Source organism: Pagrus pagrus (genome assembly GCF_965226575.1).
Source record: "Pagrus pagrus genome assembly, chromosome: 16".
NCBI lineage: Eukaryota > Metazoa > Chordata > Actinopteri > Spariformes > Sparidae > Pagrus > Pagrus pagrus.
In genome coordinates, this window is record NC_140200.1 from 25,383,209 (window position 1) to 25,405,519 (window position 22,311).

At 40.7% G+C, this 22,311-nt stretch overlaps 1 protein-coding gene across 4 annotated transcripts in view; it reads left to right on the top strand.

Annotated features, from left to right (window-relative positions):
* The first annotated feature begins 12,943 nt into the window (after positions 1–12,943).
* lrfn2b (leucine rich repeat and fibronectin type III domain containing 2b) overlaps positions 12,944–22,311 on the top strand; it is a 151,859-nt gene continuing 142,491 nt past the window's right edge. For all 4 annotated transcript variants that reach the window (XM_084378171.1, XM_084378172.1, XM_084378170.1 and 1 more), the window contains exon 1: positions 12,944–13,408. The gene's annotated coding sequence lies outside the window, so the exon portion shown is untranslated. The remainder of the gene's footprint in view (positions 13,409–22,311) is intronic.

Genomic DNA, 22,311 nt, shown 5'->3' on the forward strand with positions numbered 1-22,311 from the left:
CAGGGTAAGAAGAGAGGCAGATGAAGTGATGCATCCATCATGCCTATTGCTTACCGTACAAGCCCTTGGGGGCAGTGTTATGATCTGGGGTTGATTCAGTTGGTCAGGTCTAGGTTCAGCAACATTACCAACTGACTACCTGAATATACAGAATGACCAGGTTTTCATCAATGGATTTTTTCTTCCCTGATGGCACGGCAAATTCCAAGCAAACAAGCCACGATTTATCAGGTTCAAACTGTGAAAGAGTGGTTCAGGAAGCATGAGACATCATTTGCACACATGGATTGGCCACCACAGAGTCCAGAACTTACCCTCATTGAGAATCTTTGGCATGTGCTGGATAAGACTGTACGCAGCAGCCTGACTCTCCCATCATCAATACAAGATCTTGGCGAAAAATGAAAGCAATGTTGTGACATTGCATGAGCTTAACAAAACAATGCTTCTGTGAATGCATGCCATAATCAAAGCCAAAGGTGGTCCAACCAAATATTAGAGTGTGTGACTTTTTTTTTGTCTGGGCAGTGTGTGTGTGTGTATAATGTATATAAATGTGTGCTGTTTGTATAGCCTGAAGAGGTTTACAAACTTGAAGGAGGTTATACAGCCTCTGTTGTATAATGACAAATAAATCACCTAGAAATTTTTAGGTGACCTTCATCATCATGGTTACAATAATAAACACTATTCCATGGAATGAAAGTGTCAGATGCCAGTTGATTAGGGGAAAGAAGAGCAGTCTCCTGTGGTAAAGACTGATGTTTTATCCACTCAGACATCCTCCCTATAGCCCAGACTAGCATCACGTCATCAAGCACCAGGGTCACACTGCAGTCCGAACCCTCTGGTTTTATACAGTATGTAGAATGACTTGCACCCATCTGCCACTGAAAAGTAAAATACATCACATTTGAGTCAGACGACACTTTGAGCCAGAGATTTTTGGGCTTGCCATTGAAATCTTATGTGACTGTTTTGGTTTTAAGTCATTTTTTATTCCCATTAGTCTGTCAGTCTCTATAGTATTGTGTCCTAACATGCTCATCTGTCTGTTCAGTATTATTTGTCATGGTGCTAATGGATCAGAGAGCTGATCTGCTTCTCAGCTCTGTGGTATTACACAAAGCAGATGGTGGATTTATCTGACTAAGACATGGCACAGTAGTGTATTGTTCAGGGCACAGGGAAGGCTTATGTTCTAATGCATGGAGAAAGGAGATTGGAGGTCCGGATGGTGCATAAACTGGCCAAATGCATGGCTGGTAAGTTGTTCAACCTGACCTCTGAGCTGTGCAGAGAGCATGAAATCGTGTGCTCTGATGTGACCTCTGATTAATCCTCAGCTCTGAAAGGCAGGGCTTCTCTTACCCAGTGTCCTCTCTGCTCACAGCTTCTGCCCCCCCCCCCCCCACAGGAGCTCTGTTCCAAAAGCCAGCCTCACTTTGATGCTACTTGGCTGCCAGCCTGCTACCTGACTGCTTATGCAAAACAGGGAGGTATCCGTCCTGCAGGCCATCTGCGGACACCTTTGTGTTTTTCATATGGCTCCTCATAAGAGTCTTTAGAGGTTAGGCAAAATGGATGAAAATGCATCCAGTGTCCACTGGCTTGTTGATGGATAGAAATGAAATGCAAGTGCAAATCTATATGTCTATTAGGTATGTCAGTATGGTTTAAAAGCGCCCTCGTCTCCGCACCACTTAGCTTTGTTCAGCCTTAGCCTCATATGCATACAACAATGTCGGTTGGCTGGCCAAGGAAGCTACACTAAGAAAACTGTGTGTAAAAACTCATCTACATCAGCGCTCTCTCTCTCTGTTCTGTGTCTGAATCACACTCATCAATTGATGGTTTTTATAATGCGTCAGTTTAGGGGGTGCTGCAGCGCCCTCAGCACTTCTAGTTCCTGCGTCCATGACAGAATGTGACTCATTCAGTTGTCCAGGTGTCTACACTGGTAGCTCTGAGTCTTCTTCTTTCCCTGCTTGTAGGTCGAGGGATGTTGTCTGGTTTACAGCATGGCATTACTGTTCCTTCATTCATTCATGTCAACAAGTTTAATGACTATGTACACAGACAATCATGTATACTGCATCACCTCTGCTGTCTTTGTGCCCTCCATACTTACTTTCAATTTTTTCATACTGAAAGAAGTTGAGCAAAGTTTACAGCAAAGTGATCTTACAGAGAAATCTAGTTTATTTAACTACGCTAGAAAAAAAATAATTCAAAACACTTTGTTTAAAAAAAAAAATCAAACGATCAATGTACATGTGATATGGAATGCAAGAACTTCTCAAAAAGCAATATTCTATTCTTATCACTACTTAACACCTTATATATATTCAAGTTAAGTTTTGTAAATTCAGATTCAAAAAATTTAAATCTATAGCCAACAGGCGAGCTGATGATACAGACACAGAAGCTTGGTCAGTGGCCTTGAGCTTCAAACTATAATGCCTTACATCTCTTCATTACAGTTTTACAACTTGTGAGGGCCTCTGCAAATGGAGGAAATAGTATCAGTGGAGTGATGTCTTTATTACAAAGAACAATGAAAGTTCTCCTGTCCAGATAGAGGTAATCGGAGACTGGATGGAGCCTCCTGGTATGAGGGGGCACAAGGTCAATTAAGCTATAAAAAGATGTTTACCTCCCAGAGAAACAAGGCCTCAGTTCATAGATCAGACGAGAGGCATGTAAACACATGATGTGTTCCTACATTGACAACTTTAACTTCTTTTTGAAAATGTCCTGCCTTCTTCCCCCATGATGGCATTCATCCGCATGACCTGCTCTCATATTTAAACTGACAATTTATTTTATTCAATCTGGAACTCTCCTGCACTCTGACTATTGCCTACCACCTGTTGATATCCACTCCAGGTCACTTCCAGTCATCTCCAGCATACCATTTCCCCTCCTGCAAACCACGCTTGCTCCCCCCTCTTAGCCATACCCATGTATATTCCAGTCAGAACCACTGAAAGATCTGTCAGGCCATCTCCCACCTTGAATTTGTTGTAAAATACTCAGAACCCAAATATTAACTCTAACAACTATAGATTCCTCATCTGGCCATTCTTTTCCTCTCAGGAGAGCTCTGGTAAATGCTTGATCCATAACAAATCAAACTTTTGTGCTGAATAACTTTTTTGTGACTGAAACCCTAGCAGAGGGAAATGGAAGTTGTCGCCGTCACTGAATTTTGCCCAAATGACTACACATCTATTAGTTCACCAAGAATTTCAGGCCAGGGATGAAGGTCTTGCTGCTGTACTCAGAGGCTGTCTCTCCTGGTTGCTGAGCACTGAGTCTTTCTCTTCTTTTGAAGTCAGACCTACTAATCCATTTTACTGTATTTTAATATACCATCCATGTGGTCTTTACAGCTCATTTTTAAATGATTTTAGTCATTTTTTATCATCTGTTTTTAAGTTTTCTAGATTAGTGTTTCTGGTTTCTTTTAATCTCAATCAGCATGCAACAGGTCCTCCACATATCAGACAGCACACTCTGGATGTCAACTCTGTTTTATCTGAGGAGCTTTTTTATTTCTGGTCATACTTGTGTTTAATTTGACTTGTCTAATTTATTTAGATATTTTACCTGGCCGTTGTTTAATTAACTCACGCTCCTGAACCATCTCCCATCTCTCTGCAGCTACGTTTTCTACTGCCTTTTTTAACAGCCCTTTTTTTTTTTTTTTTATCAAATTGTGATCCTGATTCCCAAGTACAGTTGTTTAATGAGCACTGCTTTTTAGACCTGGATCCAACTGCTTTTAAAAATTTGAAAATAAAAATTAAAAAAGATTTTAACAATGTGGTTAAGGATGCCAGAGATAATTATTTTTCTAACTTTTTTTTAAATAGTCACCACAATCCCATCAGTCTGTTTGACGTTATCAATAATATTGTCTCTCCTACACCACCTGCTGTTTCTATTTCCTCAGATGTTGAGTGCAACAAATTTCTCACCTTTTTTGTTGGTAAGATTAAAGCTAGAAAATTAAAGCTAGCGTAGCACTTGTATCATCAATACAACTCTATTTATGTCATGGTCCTGTCATTTTAGTTTCATTGTATGTGTGTTTTATGTGTTTTCTGGGTTGTTTGCCCTTCTTCAGTGTTCTGTTTTGCCTCCTGTTTCTTCGCCAGCCTGATTTTCCCTCCACACCTGTCTTGTCTTAGATTAAGTTGTCCAGCCCTGTTACCTGAGTTCTTCCCCAGTCAGCTTTCCCTCCACACCTCAACCGATCTCCCTCATTAGCTCTTCCCTCCTTTCAGTGTTTTTCCAGCTTTTTCCATCTTTTTCCAGCCTTTCAGCCCCTTCCACGTTTATAGTGTTTTTCATTTCCTTCACCTGTGTTTCTCTGCCTCACTCCACCTGCACCCCACCCCTTCTTTATCCTCCTTTCTCAGTTGAGAAAATAAATGTACCATTACCAAGTTAAAATGAAGTGAAACACATTCATGCCTCTTTCATAACAGTTATAATTATGCAACAACACATGGCGTAAAATATGTAACACTTCAAATTTAGTTCAATTTCTGTTCCAGTTATGCTCTCGATATCAGTTCAGTTCAAGGAATAAAATATCCAACACTCCTAACGCACTGGCAGCAAGTTTACCAACAGCCCAACTGTAGCATTCCCTGGCTGGCACAATGAAGATGCGCTTGTGTCTCTAGACTCGTGGTCCATGGGTTTGGCTCACCATCTTGTGTCCTACGCTGTGTGTGTGTGTTGTCTCCCCACACACCATGATAAAGAAATCTTCTCTTAAATCAGTACATACAGGAACAAAAACTGTTCTGGTTTGCTAATACACGGTCTTCATGAATCAACAGTTAGGTATTATTTTTTCAGGTTTCAACTCTTTTAAAAAGTATTTTGCCAGTTAATTTCAATCTCTTTAGTTGACCATAAAGCTAGCAGTTATATCAGCTGCCTCTGCCCCGGCTGGGACCCCTGAACACAGAGAGAGTGTTGGTGATGTATCCTAGCGGACTATCACCCCCTGAGCTACAAAATGGCTGGGGGCTAGCTGGTTCGCATGCTAACTTCAATAGATATCCCTGCAACATTATACACAGAACTTCGACATAACATTAAAACTATTTATTTTTTTTGTTATTTTTTTCACATTCTGTTGATAATGTTAGTTTAGAGTTTATTTAGGAAGGTCAAAGCAGACTCTAGCTGCTGAAGAGACTCAGGTCCTTTGGAGTGCAGGGGCACTCTTGAGGACCTTTTTTGACTCTGTTGTGGCATCAGCCATTTTCTATGGAGTGGTCTGCTGGGGCAGCAGCATCACAACTGCTGACAGGAAGAGACTTGACAAACTGATCAAGAAGGTCAGCTCTGTCTTGGGATGCCCCCTCGACTCAGGTGGTGTGTGAAGGAGTGCTATCACAGGTCCTTCCTTCCTGCTGCTGTTACACTGTACAACCAGCACTGCTCCCAGTAGACCCCGCAAACACACCAAACCGGACTGCTAACGGCTAGCCCAATAGCCGATGGGTAATTTCAGGGTCTAAATGTGCAACTGTGTACATTTTTTATGTACACATATTGTTTACATAGAAATTGTTTATATTGTTCTTACTGCTTTTTCTTCTTATATTTTTTATGTTTTCTACTTATTTATTATTACTGTTTTGAAAAATTGATGCTCTCTATTTTTGCTATCCCCCTCCTGATGTATTTTTACATGATGAAATTCATATTAAATAACTATTGACATGGCCGAAAAGATCTCCATATATTTTGACAGTCAATACTGTGTCTATTTTATTTTTAGATGAAGGTTCCATATATTTTTTTATTTGTGTTTTTAATATATTTTACAGAGACATTTTACATTTTACATTTACAATACGTGCGTTTTTTTTTGCTTTTTGAATTAAACTTTTCATTTGTAACAAAAATTACATAGACTTACTTAAACTTTTGACTGTGGTTAGTGAACTGTAGTTTGCCTTCTTCTAATAATCCAAAAATTTAAAAAAGAAAAAACTTTCTAGTATTGGATTCTTAGAACGAAGCCTTACAGCCTCCCAGTTACGTTCTGTATCTGATAAATGCAAAAAGAAAATAGTCCCCTATTGGTGTATTGGTACAGGCTATTTCAACCCAATCACCAGAATAAATGTTGGCAATGTATGTTTCTGCAAAACAACAATGTTGAAACTTGACATCACTTTATGTGGCAACTTAACATTTCTTTAAGTTCTGTTTACAATTGTATGTTATGACAACGTGTGCTTATGGTCCAGTTAGGTTTAGGTACAAAAAACACTTTAATAGGGTTAGGAAAACATCATGTTTTGGTAAAAATACCTGTTTTTGTCAGTCCAAACACGGCTTGAGGTATCCCGAATGTATATCAAAAATATTTGTTTTTTTGTCTCAACAATGCCAGTTGGAAGTTGTCTAGAGGTCTCCTTAAAAACATCCAGTGGTGTCACACTCCCAAATGTTGTAACGCAGTCTCAAACTGCAGTCACTGCATGGTTTGGCAGCCCTCTAGCTTAGTTCCCAAAATAAAAGTCAGATCGTAATGTGAGCTTGATATGACATGTTTTGACAAAATGTCAAAACGGTTTGTATGAAAAGTAGGAAATTTAACTGCCATTGTTCTGAGGTCATATAATACAAGTAGGACTCTGAGGTCAACTGAATTAGGGTTTGTTTTCTGTTCCTCACTCCAGGCTGAAGACAAAAGGAGACTGTTCTTTTGAGGTGGTAGCTCCTCCACTCTGGAACTCTCTCCCTTTTGGATTTACGTTCTGTGGACACTTGTTATTTTTCTATCGCTTTGCCTCTTGTTTTGGCTGGGTGTCTGATTTTAATGCCTGCTGTTCCATCTCTTTGCTTGCTTTTGTTATTCTTCTTCATGTGAAGCAATTTGTGACCTTTATGTGACGTGGATTAATGCCAGTGCTTGCAGTTTCCCATTGAGTTTTGCTCTCTGGGCTTCAGTAACAATGACCAAGACTTCCGTTTTGTCCTGATTGAGCTGTAGAAAATTCTCAGTCATCCATAGCTTGATATCTTTAATACAGTTAAAAGGGAATCTATTTGTCCTGAGTCATCAGGAGACACGGAAATGTAAAGCCATGTATCATCAGCATAGCTATGAGAATTTATGCCATGCCTCTTGATGTCATTCCAAGTGGCAGAATGTAAAGTTGAAAGTTTAGAGCCTTAATGTTAACCCTGAGGAACAGCACATAGCTTCTAAATGAACATTCATTTACACTCGCAACAAACTCTCTTTCAGTAAGATAGGATTTGAACGAGTGAGAGAGGCCAATCAGATTGTGAAGTCTACCTAAAAGAATCAAGTGATCTACTGTATCAAGTGCTGCAGTTAAGTCAAGTGGTACTATTGCTGAAAGTTTCTTCAGATCCATGTTGGACCAAAGGTCATTCATCACCTTCACTAGTGCTGTCTCTGTGCTATGATTCATCCGAAAACCAGATTGGTATGTTTCAAAAATAGTGTGCGTCTTCATGAAATTGTGTGTCTTTTTAAATCAAAAACAAGCTTCTCTAAAATTTTTCTTTGAAATGGTGTACTGGATACTGGTCTGTAGTTGTAGTTGCATATTGTTTCACTTCAGAAGAGGTTTGGCCATAGCAGCTTTCAGGGTAGTAGGAAAAACACCCATCTGAAGTGAATAGTTTACTATATTGATTAAATCTTCTTCCAAAAAGCTACAATAATAAAAAAGAAAAAAAGGATGTGGAAATGAGATCTAAAAAAGCAAGTTGCCAGGACAAATGTATCCAGTGTTTGGTCATATAAAAATAAGGGTTCTGTGGTTTTAACTATCATAGGGTGACATTGACATAATTTGATCCAATAGTTTCAATCTTATCTCTGAATATCAATCAATTAACCCAACACTGTCCCAGTAACTCTCCCATTTGACAAAAGATAATCATTTTTGTTGAATAACCCTTAGTGACAGTCTGAGGAGACACTGAATTGTCATGAATGGTATGAATTTACTGTCCGTTCTCACTCCCAATGCTTCAACTTACATCACTTACAGTACATATTGTGACGTGACTTACGTCACTTATGTAACTTTGTTTATAAAGGTGACTGAACCTTATTTTAACCCAAAGTATGACTTTTCCTTAACCTAATCAGGTAGCCTAAACCAAACCAAACTAAACCACAACCATTAATGACAACATTAATAACAGTATAAAAGTCATAATATGTCATAATATGTGAACTATTTGTCAGCAAGCTCTATTTTGAAAGTCTAACCAGCCACTGACCAAGCTGCTGTTTGACAGGTTGGGATTGAGAACATGTTGGAATTTCGTGCTCCATACTGGACATTTGTTAGTAGGAGTATAGGGACACAGGTTTTGGTTGAAAGATAGCCCATTTGGATTTTTACATTATGATTCCACTGTGCTGCATGAGTTCACAGTGAATATGGACTGCCAGCCATCACCCAATATATGAGGTTTGATGGTGACAAAATATGACAACTACACTTCAATCAAGCCTCGCTCAGGCAGGAGGATGGCATCTGTGTGGAATCTCCTGCTGGAGTGCTTGGACCATTTCTGTTTGTGTAAGAGCTTTCACATTTTGTGGAACTCCATTCAAAGACTGAGTCCACAGCAGAAGCGGCTGGGAATTCACTGATTCCTTTATTCCTGCATGTTTTATTGTGAAATGAAAGTGCATTAGAGATTAGCTTTCACATTCAGTCAGTGCTGCTGGCACCTCCATACATTCTCACAGTACAAGACAAAGCTCTTCTCTTTGCACTACTCAAAAGCTCTATTTTCTTCTTGCTGGTTTGTGGCGACAGAGCTCTAAGCTGTGAAATGTTTCAAATAATCCACATTTGAACAGAAAATGTTTTAAATGTCACCTCTCACATTTCATTATGTATGTAACTAAGAAAGCTAATGTTTTTCTGGATCTTTTAGAGGTTTTCCTTTGCCTGCCATAATTCCTTTGAGGACAACAATGTAAACATCTTGGCCAGAGAAGACAGATGGTTTGAAAGAGGAGTAAAAGAATCCATCTATGTCAAACTGGGACGACCGTCTTTGAACAGAGGAGGTGCAGTACTGAGTTCTCTCCCCAGACAGCTTAACAATCATTCATACCTGGGTTCACCTAGACCTAGAAATCCACATGAAGGCCGTTAAGTCAACGTCCGACAAGTGGCCCTAACGACTCTGTAACTAAGAGCTCACACGTTTCCTTAACAACTCTGTAAGGACACTCACACATAGAGTTTAAAAGCCTGCAACTCCCCTCCAGTTAGTTAGAACTGAAGAAGCCTCTTGGATGAGAGGTGAAACGACTTCAAGAAACTGAAACAAGTCCAGTCCAGTTGCCTAAGATACAGCACTAAGGACATAGATCAATACTTGCTGTTCGACTCTTACCACCCAGTGGAGCACAAGCTGGGGGTCATCAGAACCCTAAACCATCGAGCTGAGACCATGCCCACAAAGACAGAAGGGAAGATGAAGGAACAGAAACACATCAGGGGAGCACTTAAAACCTGTGGCTAGCCAAACTGGACCTTTGTCAAAACCTCTAAAAGATCCAGAGCAGACAGAGAGGAGACGAGAAAATGTAACAACATCGTCATTCCCTATGTCGCAGGAACATCTGAGAAACTCAGGAGGATCTTTAATAAACATCATATCCCGGTTCACTTCAAACCTACTAACATGCTGAGAAACTTGTCCATCCTAAGGACAAAACACCAAGGCAATGCAGCCAGGACTGCACAGATTTGTACACTGGGGAGACAGAACAACCACCTCCATAAATTAATGGCACAACACAGGAGGGCCAACTCCTCAGGTCAAGACTCTGCTGTCCACTTACATCTGAAGGAGACAAATCATTTCTCTGATGATGACAATGCAAACATCTTGGCCATAGAAGACAGATGGTTTGAAATAGTGAGGACACTCCTGCACAGAGTTTAAAAGCCTGCATATCCCCTCCAGTTAGTTAGAACTGAAGAAGCCTCTTGGATGAGAGATGGAACGTCTTCAAGAAACTGAAACAAATCCAGTTGCCTACGATATAGCACTTACCATGAAATCCACCTGCCACAGTGGTTTTTTACCAGCCAAAATTTATTCTGCCTAAAATAAAGGTGAACAACTTGCATAAAAAAATGCATAATAATGGTTCTTGAACTTATACAGAATACACATTAAAGTGCTGTCGAGTTATTAACCAACTTAATCTCATTAATGACTAGACCTACATAATGACTTACAACTGTATCTGACCTGGTGTGGCAGCCGATCATCTCACTGATGGTCTCATTTATTTAGTTAACACCCAACTGTAATCCATTAGTCACTGTTTCTTTGTCACTGTAGTGTCATTACATATCCAAGTTCAACATTTTTTTGAATTTTAGATTAACAATTAACATTATATTTATATGAAAAGACTCTTTTTAAGTTTGTACATGTTATAAGTTTATGTTGCTTTTCAAGACAAAAGTCTAATATTTTGACTATTTTGACTGAATAACATTTAGATAAACAACAACAATAACAATCATAATAATTAACAGAAACCAAACCATATTACACTGTAATGTCAAGGTCAAGCAACGATTGAAAAACCCTGTCACAGAGCATAGACTCAAAAGAGGAGGAGGAGCAGACACTCCCCTGAGTCAGTGCCTTGACCGCAGCTGTCAGCTCTGGGGGAGCCGTCTTCCCCACTTTACAGCTGATCGTGTGCAAGTGGTTTTTTGAGGACTCGTGGTCCTTAATTGCCTCTAACTTTAAGTTTTTTGTCCCAATTACAAATAGGTTTGATTCCGCTTTCTCCGAGCCATACATACGGCAATCCTGACAGTGCATTTCTTCTGTTGTGACGTCGTAGACCAACCAGTCGCAAACCTTGCTATCCCCGCTTACTTTCCACTTCATATTAAAACGTCTTTTTTTATTTATTTTTTTTAATCGTCCTCCTCCTCCCCTTTTGTTGGTCTGTTACAGCCGGCCTCTTCACGCAAGCAATATGCCGCCACATTTTGGTTTTAAAATCCAAGAAAATGGCGAGCCGGGGCTTGCTCAACAACACACAACGACACACATAGGCTACCTGATTAGTCAACAACACAACACTTGCTCAGTGTTGTGTTGTATTATTGGCTACCTGCCAATGTGGCAGGTAGATTGACAGTTTCACCCGCCAATCACAAAAGTTACCCGCATTTTGCGTGTGGGCGGGTGCCAATTTCATGCCCTGCCTTGGATGACTGAGAACCTTCATCAACGACCCATATTTATGTTTCTTGGTGGCGACCTCTAGTGGCCGTAGCAGTAATCAGGCAGTAAAGGAGGAAGTCAGATGAAGTGCAACAAAATCCACAAAAGGAGGAGGTTTGGGTCGGATGGCCGGGTCAAACATGCACAGGACTTTAATCCAGGAGAGCTCTGCTCATGTCCAGTGGGAAACCAAAAGTCAATGGTAAGTTTTTTAACTCAGTAAAGTAGAGATGTCACATACATCATGTAACTGAAGTTACACACATTACGAGAGTATATTCTTAACTTTGTTGTTTTAACCCAAACCACAATGATTTCCTAAACCTAAACAAATACTGCAACCATACGATGAAGGTCCGGTACGCCTGTCACTGGTACACTTCAACAGTCATGTTGTTATGAGAATGGTGATATGTATTGTTTTAGGAGACAAAGACCTATTCAGACATTTTTGTGTGAGGATGTGTTGTTAAATCGTTAAATTATGTCCAATCCTAACATTTAAAAAATTCTCACTATCACTTGTAACTGAGTTGGGAAACTGGCTGAGGTTAGAGATAGATCAGGGGTTTGTCAAATAATGGCTATGGCTGTGTTTTGTTTAGGGTTAGGCAGCCGAAACACAACCTGGTGAGGCAAATGTTAATTCCAGCTCTGTAAGAAGGACACACACTGGAGTCTCCAGCCTCCACAACCTTACTTCCTGCATCAGTATATACGGCCACACCATGTCCTGCACTGACATTGTGCAATCTTCCAACAGGGACAAAATCCTAGAATTCTGAGCTGACATAATGAATACTATTGTCCACCTTTTAGGGAGGAAATTCCAACATTCTGAGCCATCTTTGGAAACGCTATTACATGCAACTGAGGAGTTGATTTTTACTACTTAAGTCTTTACTTACAGCCATTACATTCCGACATTGGTATTTACTTCAGAATGAGAAGTTAAAGCAAAAAAGTTGCCTGTTGCCATTTTAATAAATGTATACTGATACTGTACAACAGTAGCTATGCAAGAAGAACATTTCAGAGCAATATGATTTTATTACTTGTCATTTTGATTTAGTTATTATGTCTGCATTATTGCCCTTGTTTATTTTCATTGTTATTACATTCACCGTATGTCCTGTTGCCATGTTAAACGTAATGTCTCTATCAGAGCAGTCATGCATGGTATGTTATCTGTAATTCCTCGTAATGCCTATCTTTACTGTTTGTGTATTAATGATCTACACAAACTGAAATCATCACGTTGAGAAAGAAAATCAGCATCGGCTCAGCTGCACAGTTCTGTAGGATATTTAGCTGCGTTATACAACTACGGTCTCCACAGCAGTGGTAAAAGATTGATTACCATGAATGAAGCCAGCAGCAGCCTACAGAGTGCCGTTTGATAAAGTTGATATCTCCCCAGTTTCACCTCGTTTTGCACTAACTCCATGGTTTCGTTGAATGTTCCCAGCATCATTATATCCTCGTCTCTTTTACAAGTGTTGCTGCTGCTATTAATACGCTCTGTGAGTGTGATATAAACGCCCAGTGTCTGCATTTTAAATGTGTCACATGTTCATGAATTTCCAGTCCATCTGCCGTCGCCGTGTCTGTGCCGTCAGCACAGGGCGCAGTCAGTCAGCGCACGGAGGAAACTACAGACTGCAGGTACATGCAGGCAGCAGAACGCAGACTCCAGCGCGCAGCGCGGAGATTTCTATTCCGCTCTGAAGGATTTCATCTGCTCTGCTGCCAGCGTCAGTGGATATGTACTGAAACAGACCAGTCTGACTCCGTCAAAGTTTAGTCATGATTTTTATCGTCTTCTCAAACTTACAATAGCCCACATTTGGAGCTAATCGATGCGAGGAGCCGGTGGAGTTGTTGGCTCGCCAGTCGTGTGTTCACAGGGACCTGAGCGCGGCGGAGCGCTCCGTTTGCACGCGCAAAGGGGAAAGAGCGATCCGGCAGTACCGGGCATTCAGAACGGGGAATGGAAATTACAAACGGAACTGGAATTAATGCTGAAGCGAAAACTACAATCCTTGATTATCGACTGCATCTCCTGGACCGAGAGACCGTGTGAAAGCTCCTGATACTGGAGGTAAGAAGTCGCATCGAGCCACAGTGACTCCTCTGATAATCTGTAGACATCCTCCTGTGGATGTCAACGCGCTAACTTCACTATACACGTTCAACTGGCACACACACACACACACACACACACACTGCTGTGGTGCCTGTGTATGTAACCTATAGAGATGTTTCAGCAGGGAGTCCGTGAATGTAACACGTTCCTCTGAGTGTTAACTGGACCAAATTGTTATGTCATTTTGTGTCTGATTCCGCTGCTTTCCTATTATCTGTTCGTCTGCTCCGCCTTTATCACTGTGCCCTATTTAGCTCAATGGATCCGCGCAGCGGTCAGTTTCCCTCCATGCAGGATCCCAGGCTGCTGTTACTGTACTGTAGGATCAGAGATTCTCCAGTGAAGATGCACAGCAGCTCCGGCTGCCTCTCATTCAACTCAACTTGTTGTTTCCAGATAAATTAAATGCAGTCCATCATCATGTGTCCACTGGATAGCCTCTGAGTGTTTTCACATGCAGAGGCAGACAGTTGCACCCTGCAGCATACAGTCCTAATCAATTGGAAAAACACATTAACTTGTTCAACATGTCCCTTAAATGGTCAAATCAGCTGATTTAAACCAAGGAACCTGGTGCAGCAGGTGAATGAGCCTCCTGCTTGATCATATTTGCAGCTTTGTTGTTAAACACTGTGCACATTCGGAATTTGATTCTCCGTTCTTGTTTTGTTTTGGCCATGGGGGCTAAGAATTGTGAATGTGTGGCCTTTATTAAGACACTTCACAGTTTGCGACCTTGACTTTTCCCATGCCTCTTGATCAGGTAACCATGTGAGTGGTGTGGGTGAGATGAATAATGCATCGCCCTTTACATCCCACTCAGTGATGGTGAGGTAGCCTCAGATTGGGGCTGATAGCTGGAGGTTGTTTACTGGGCTGCAGCTCTCTGGCAGAGGGAAGGGATGCAGAGGCGGGCCATGTGGATTCAGGTGAAGTAGCACGCCAAGCGAGGGAACCTCCAGCCCTAATCCTACTGTCTACTAAGAGATGACCTTTGCCTCATGCGGATTAGAGCCATACTCTAATTGACTTAGCATTAACCCTTCCAACACATATTTTGCTGTCATGCTAGAGGTGGCTGAGCTGCAGGAGCCAGAGCAACACCGTGTCCTGATTGCTGCGGGGGAGGGGGCATTAATCTACCTCATCGTCCATCATTGAGTTCCCGGACCGGACGCCACAATGAAACTGCTAATCCCTCAGTAATCATAGCTTAAATCTGTCAGAGCTATGACTTGCTCTACCTCACTGGTGCACTAAATGGAATATGAGTGGGAATGCTCTACTGCATGACGTATGTCACCAGGGACCAGAGTTATTTAGTTCCTCATATTCCAGTGATGCAGAAAGGATCATGTCAGACTGAGGATCTGGTTTCCTGTTGTTTTCTGTCCCTGCTGTTGTTCCACCTCATCACTTGGGATCTAATAAAGACTGGTCTCAGTGACACTCAGTTATTTTCACTGTAATTAATTTCTGCTGACGGTATTAGTGCCCCTCCTGAGAGGAGATGTGTTGGCTCTTTTTGCTGCTAAATGTCCTTTGAGCTCGATGTTGGCCAGGTTGGTCTTTGGGTTCTCAAATAATACCTTCTCTAAGCAGCCACTGGGCCTCTCAGCGGATCTGCTGGCTATAAATAATGGCACATATGTCACCATGCTCTTGGCTGACGTACACTAAGCCCCATGCTGAGCTCCACGGAGACCAGCAGAGAGCTACGTCTCAGTGTTGGCTGAGGCCCGGACACAGACTATGGCACACCTCATGCTCCATCCACATCCTCCTCAGCAGCATTCTCATTTAGTTCCTACCTCTCATCTCCTTCCTACTGCTCTGTCATCTCTGCTCATTGTCCCTCCTTCTGGTCACTCACTGAATCAGCCTCCACCTCCACCTCCTCGCCCTGTGCAGAGTGAGTAGAGATGGAATGGCAGCATTAGTAAGAGCTTGTTTCTTTAACAGTATCTCATGTGCTGTGAGGAGTCCAATCACTGTGAGCAGCTGGAGACAGCTGCGGCACTCTGGGACAGGTCAGGACCAGTCATTGAGTCTTCATCTCATAGAAACAGCAGCAGGTTGTTAAACAGCAATACTAGGGTTGCACGTTTTGAAATTTTCCCTTTAACTACAGACCTCGTGACAACACGTTATCAATAACACGAGCTATTGTACAAGAGACAATCTGTACAGCACTTAACTAAGTTACTTCTGTTGCAAACCTATCATTTCCTACTGCTGCAGCTTCACATTAAAAGCATTTCATCTGTGTAACACGAGTTGACTTTCATTATGACAGGGGTTATGTCATAGTAAAATGGTTATTATTATGACTAGTCACAGGAAATGCAATGTTTAGTAAGTTTGCTAGCACTTACTTTGTTGATCAATAATACAGCTACAAAATAAAAAGCATGTATGCATTTTCAGCATTTGTTGACAGCTGATCAGTTTAAAATATTTAAATGTCTGTGGGAGTAATGGAATAAGAAGGAGCTGTCAGATGAAGAGCTGAGGGCGACAGACTGCACACCTCCAACAACTGCAGTAATTAATGTAATTGGTGTATGCCCAAAGCCTAAATAGCAAAACATGGTCATGTACACACATAAAACGCAGTTTGTATGGCTAACCCTATGTTTACCATGTATACGGCTAGTCATAGTGATGTCATGAATCTCCAAACTCACACTTTGATCCGAATGAATTTTCTATTAGAACCATTTTTTTAGGAATTCCTCTTTAAAAAGATAGGGATTTTATCAGAACATCCTGACTTTTTCTGTTCACAAAAAATAAAGATTTCAGAGTTCAACAAAAAGAACCAGCCTTCAGTGATTCAACAAATAACAACTTAAGATAGAAATTCAGTTTGTTCCAAAGTTCAGTTTCCCATATCTGTCTAGAGTGAACCCTCTTCACAAACAAATCAATAAAGGATCTACAAAAAATAAAATAAACCTCTCTGACTGTTGGACTTACTGTAGCTCTGGTTCCAGTTCGTGAACACAGAATGATTGGAAGTGCAGCCGCAGGCTACAGCTAAGCTAGCTGTGTTGTCTTTGAATTTTTCTTAGGATGCTTGCGAGTAGGCGGGGTGAGTGCTGGGATAATTACTGAATCTGCTTTTGATTGAAACTGAAAGATCGCTTTGAACGATTTTTGATTTAGAATCAAAATTGTGACATCCCTAATAAACCGCCTGTTTATTAGAGAACAATATGATGAGGTTAAGGGCCATTCTTGGTTGCCATGGGCACATAGCCATTAGGACATCTCCAATCTTTTGGGTTTAACTTGTAGACATCTCTCAGTTACTAGAGCCAGAAACACCAACACTGTGTCCCAGAAACAACTGTTACATTTACTAACTTAAAGCATATTACAATACCCTATCTCTAGTAGGTTATTTCTCAATTCAGCATTTTAATTCTACTTACTTCTCCACCCTTATTTTTGTGTTTCCTCACAAATGACTTTAATCTGCTCACCTTGATTTTCCCTTCACTTCTCTTTCATCTCTGCGATCCCCTTGTACGTAAGACGTCTTTTTATAAAGTCACTCCCAAACTGGATCATTTTACCCACAATTCTGTTTTCACAACAGCCGGTGAGCCACATGTGGTGGAAGCCTGTTGTTAATGACACAGCTTGTGATACAATCCAAACCAATGTGGTACCGAAACAGGTGCACTTAGAAGCTTTTACAAAACAGTGGGATAAGTAGGCCTACTGTACATTAAACAGGAGAGGTGGCATCACAATCTGTGTGCATTTACAGGAAGGGCGTAATACCTGGGCTGCTACCGGGGAATGTCTCTCATCACAGATGGCATCGTTCTGCCAGACTTATAACTTGTAACTATAAAGATAAGAAATGCTAGAATATGTCACCAAATATACTTAAGCAGCCATTTATATACATAGGCAGCCCACCCAAATAAAGTTGGTATGTTGGAAACACTATGACATGTAGGAGAGAGCATGAGAGATGGAACGCAGCCCTGAAAATAGAAAATCAATTTGTGGCGGCCAATTTTGATACTGTGCCACAAATAAACAAAGTTACGGGAAACACTTTTGCTGTGGGTATGCACTTTTTGTGACTTTATTGATGGTCTAGCTTTAGCAGGACAAATAAAGAATATCTGCCACCAAATAAGTGACGAATACCTATTCAATGATTGGAATATTCAGGTCCAGCCCTAATAAACAGTGACGGGACCATAAAGCCAAAAGAAAAAAGAAAACAAATTGAATCTCACAGATCTTTATTGAAATAACACACAAAAACAATAATGAATACACTTTTTTGTTGAAGACAATCAGCATTCTAGGTAATACAGTTAAAAAGGACCGTATCAAAATGGACAGTAAGCATCCATGCATAACAGATAATATATTCACAGAAGACGTTCAATATTGGATCTATATGAATATAAAAAGCACTCGTATTCCAGGCTGGATTATAAAGCTTCTGTAAGGGCTACTAGCAGAGCTCCCACAGCTGCTCGCTTCTTGACAAAAAAAGCAATCAATTTTTAATCATGCAAACCGTAGTCCTATATTACCATGTAGTTATTGAAGCAGTCGACACTGAATTAGCCTTGGTTACCTCAACCCAATAACAGGACAGAACAGAGACACAAAGCCCAGTTTCTTGTGTCAAAGTCTTGAGCATTGTAAAAACCCACTACATGTTGGACGGGAATAAACATTACCAGTGAAAATATTCCAATTTCTCCACAATCTATTTTTTAAAATGTTCAGAGGGGGTACAAACACACTTTTCACAAGTGACTTAATTTAGGAGAATTTCAGGAAAATGGAAGGTAAATTTGGAACAAAGCAAGGCTGGAACCGAAGGTCGGTCAAATAGTTTTTCATTCTGTTTAAGTGTGATTAGAAACAAAAGCTTTATAAAACTTAATGTGCAAATTGTTTCTAGATGAACAATCATGAAACACTGTACTGTTTCCCAGTGAAAGCAGGAATGTGTATCGCGCACCTGTGTGCTTATGTGTGAGCATGTAGGCAGCAGTTTGTGGAAATTTATGCAGCCACAATTGACTTTCAAACATGAAGTAAAATGTAATGTAGAGAAAAAAAACTTTTGCTTCAGTCAGATGAAGCCCTGCTGGTAGAGTTAGCCATGCCGGCCTCTGTGGTGCCCTGCGGCCTGGTGTTGCTTTAATGTCACAGTTAGCCTGACCTACTGTTGTGACGGTCAGTAAAGGAGCAGCCACTGAGTCAGTTACAGCTGCCAGGCACCGGGATGGAAGGAATAAAAGGCTGGCAGTAGAAAGGGCGATGCACAGCAGGACTCTGCTCCGTCTACTACTGCCACCCCCTTCCCACATGAGTCCTGTCAAACTCTCATCTGTTGCACTGTCCCCTCATTTGCCATCGATTCTGTCTCTCCCTGAAAATCCCTAAAGCTGGGATTATATAGTCATGCTTGCCAGTTCTTCAGCCTCAATTTTCTCCAAGAAAAGCTGTATAAGTGGATATGTATGAGAGTGTAGTGTTCATACTCCTGAGAGATCTGGACTGTGTGTGTGCGTGCGTGTGTGTGTGTCCTTGGCAGGCTGGGAGGAAGTAACGTACAGCATGCCAGGCCCTCTGAGCCTTCTCCTAGGTGGCGGAAGCAACATTTGGGTTAGTGGTCTGTCGTCCATATGCCCTCCACCTGCCTGAATTAACACACGACCAACTGTGTGAGATTAGCATTTCCTGCTCCAGTGTGCACAAAGGATTACACAGTGCTCTTTCAAATGGGACACAAACAAATGCACTCTATATATAATTGATGTCCACACACCACCTGAAGCTCAACCTCAACAAGACTGAACTGATTGTTCATTGTTTGATATCGCTGTGTTGGTGTTGTTCCTGGAACATGATAATTAATGTTGTTCTTACGTTTTACACCCTGGGGCAGGGGCAAGTTCACTTGTTATTTCTCTTTTTTTGGTCTGTTGGTTGGTTGGTTAGGATTAGTCACCAAAAATACTCGGTTGACCAGATGTTTTCAGCAGCTCAACTAGCTATAGAGATCTAACAGCAAGTGACTAACCCTGATCTTGTAGGTGAGTTACCATTATTATCTGAAATAAAACAAAGAGGACTGATGTCATTACTCTTGAGATGAGAGATGTTTATTGAATTTATTGCTCAAGTACCTACTTTGCTCACCTGTACGTGCCCGAATATTTATATTTTGCCAGCTGTGAGGACACAGTACCACCCCACAGTGAAGGAAAAAAAAAAGAAAAAAAAAAAGATAAATGATCCATTGCACACCGGACAAAAAAACCCCACTGACACCAATTAACATCTTGCATTGTCTTTAATCTGAATAGGTAAAATCATCATTCACTCACATGTCAAATGACAGCTCCGATCAGCTGTGATGGCCCAGGTGAACATGGTAATTTTTCAAACCCTTTCCAGGTGCGCTGCTATAACGTTTGTTGAAGTCAAGGATGCAGGCTTGTTAATACATAAATTATAATAAATTATAAATAGAAGGAAGCAAGATGTGTCACTTCTTAGCTATTTCCATCGTCAGCTGGGGAAAAAAACACAATGTGTCTAATTCAGAGTGATATTTTATCGCCCTCTTGATGTAGGCTGATATCTGTATAATCTGCTGCTCTCTACTGTTCCCTGTTTTTCGACGCATTTGTGATGACGAACGGGAAACAGGTCTGTACCAGGCAACCACACAGTTCTGGGGGAGGGCAGGAAATGAGGCTCTGGCATGTTGTTGAGCACAGTCCTGAGGGACTGCTGTCTGGCTATGTGAGTGCTGACCTATCAGAGTCAGGATTGGGTCGGCCATACGAGAAGGGATCAGAAATCATGAATAAATGAGCAGTGCCTTTGGCAACAGTCCCTCCCTGCTCACAGACAATCAGGATTCAGAGAGGATTAGGTCTAGGCCTTATACTACAGTTGACTGGACACATAATTTACCTGTTTATGAAAATCAAACACAGTACAACTGGAAATTTAATTGAATCTCTTCATTTAACCCATCCTTAGAACTAGAAGAATGCCCAAATCTAGCCATTCTGCATCATAAAAACAACTGAATAGGTCTGTGAAAGCAGCTTATTATGAGCCATATTTACATTTGTTGTTGGCGATTTGCATGTGTTGTATTTTGAAGAACTCCTCCTACAGCTTTGACCCCATCAACTTTAAATTTTCGCTGGCCAATCTGAACACCTTTGTGATCAAAGTTTATTAAAAGTGCCCCCCGTGGCAACAAGAAATAACATGTTTTTTCCTTCTATGTACTGCAGTTAGCAGGTTCACCAAATCATCAAAAATCTATAAAATAAAGTTAGACAGTCCTACCACACAAACATGAGAGGTGAGACCAAAACAGGAAGTCAAAGGAATCACAGCAAAATGTCATCTCAAAGCTCTCAAAGTTTTTCCCAGTATGTTCAACTGCAACTGATGTGGTTTTCACATATTTAGTATGAAAATTTAAAAAGAGGAATGCTTGAATATTTTGAATTTCAAAATGTTTAACCAGCATGATAAGTGATATATCTTTTAAGTTTTCTTCAAAATATTAAAATAAAAATATGACTCAAACCTCAGAAAAAACATGTTAATATTAATATTTCACCTATCTATTCATGTAGTTTCTATTTTAATCTGTTATAACAATTTCTGAACTACAATATTATTTAAACAAAAATTAAACAACTGGGATCCAGAAAACAATACACACATAATACATTATAATGGATAACCTAAAGTAGAATATATTGGTATATATTATCGCATTAATCTATTTACCAGTTACCTGACTATTTTAACCATTGGTGGCATTGGCCATATTAAAAATATATTCATTAATATGATTGAAATATCCAAATAAGAGGACAATTAGCACAACCAAAATACCAAATAAATAATTACATGAAAAAAACAAACACTTTATACTGTATGAGACCCATTAGGTTGGTAGAAACGGTGGTGTTTACCCGCGCAGCCTTTCTACCTTTCCTTTTCCGTCACTTTATCTTTCCTTTATGACAGTCTGTAACACAAGGATCCTCTCAAATCAGATTATCCAGGCTGACAAGAAACCCTCTTTGTTTCCTGAAATGAGGTCACACAACTGAGGCAGAAAAAACGGTCAACAGAAAAGCTTTTGAGATGTCATCTTCTAATCAGAATATGCTTTTCTCATCGGAAATACGGTTGTGCGCTAGCTTTAAATAGATCATGAGGCTGTGGCTGCTCACTGTGTGAACATTCAGAATAAGCAGCTTATTCCCTGGCTGCAATTGCTATATCTTAAATTTCCAATATCTAGTAAATAAACTGCAGTTTTTGTCTCTGTGGGTAGCCCCTGTGGGACACTGCATGGCCAGGAGGATACAGGGATATGAAAATAGAGACATTGAGCTGTGTGTCTAAGTCAGAGGAGCCCTTTGTCAGCTCTTTCCAATGTGGCCATGAAACGCTACACTGTAAGCCATCAGATTTACGATTCCTTCCATTGACCTTTGTCTGATTTTTAATATTCACTTTGCATTGGTAGCCAGAAAGCCATTGCCATTCTAGAGCCATGGGGAGACAAATGTTAACACATTTCAAAAGACATGAGAGAAGAACAACAAAAAAGTGATGCTATTGCAAAACTGGATATAATATATAGTGGGGGTGTCACGATCTCGATTGTAAGTCGGATATCGATCGACATTATGTCAAATCAAAGGTGGAATCAATAATTTAGCCACGCCTTCAGTGTCGCGTCCGGCAGGCATGCCAAGAGGGAAAAAAAACACAGAAAGTCGTAGCACAGCGAGTGGATTTACATTGGATCTGGCGTT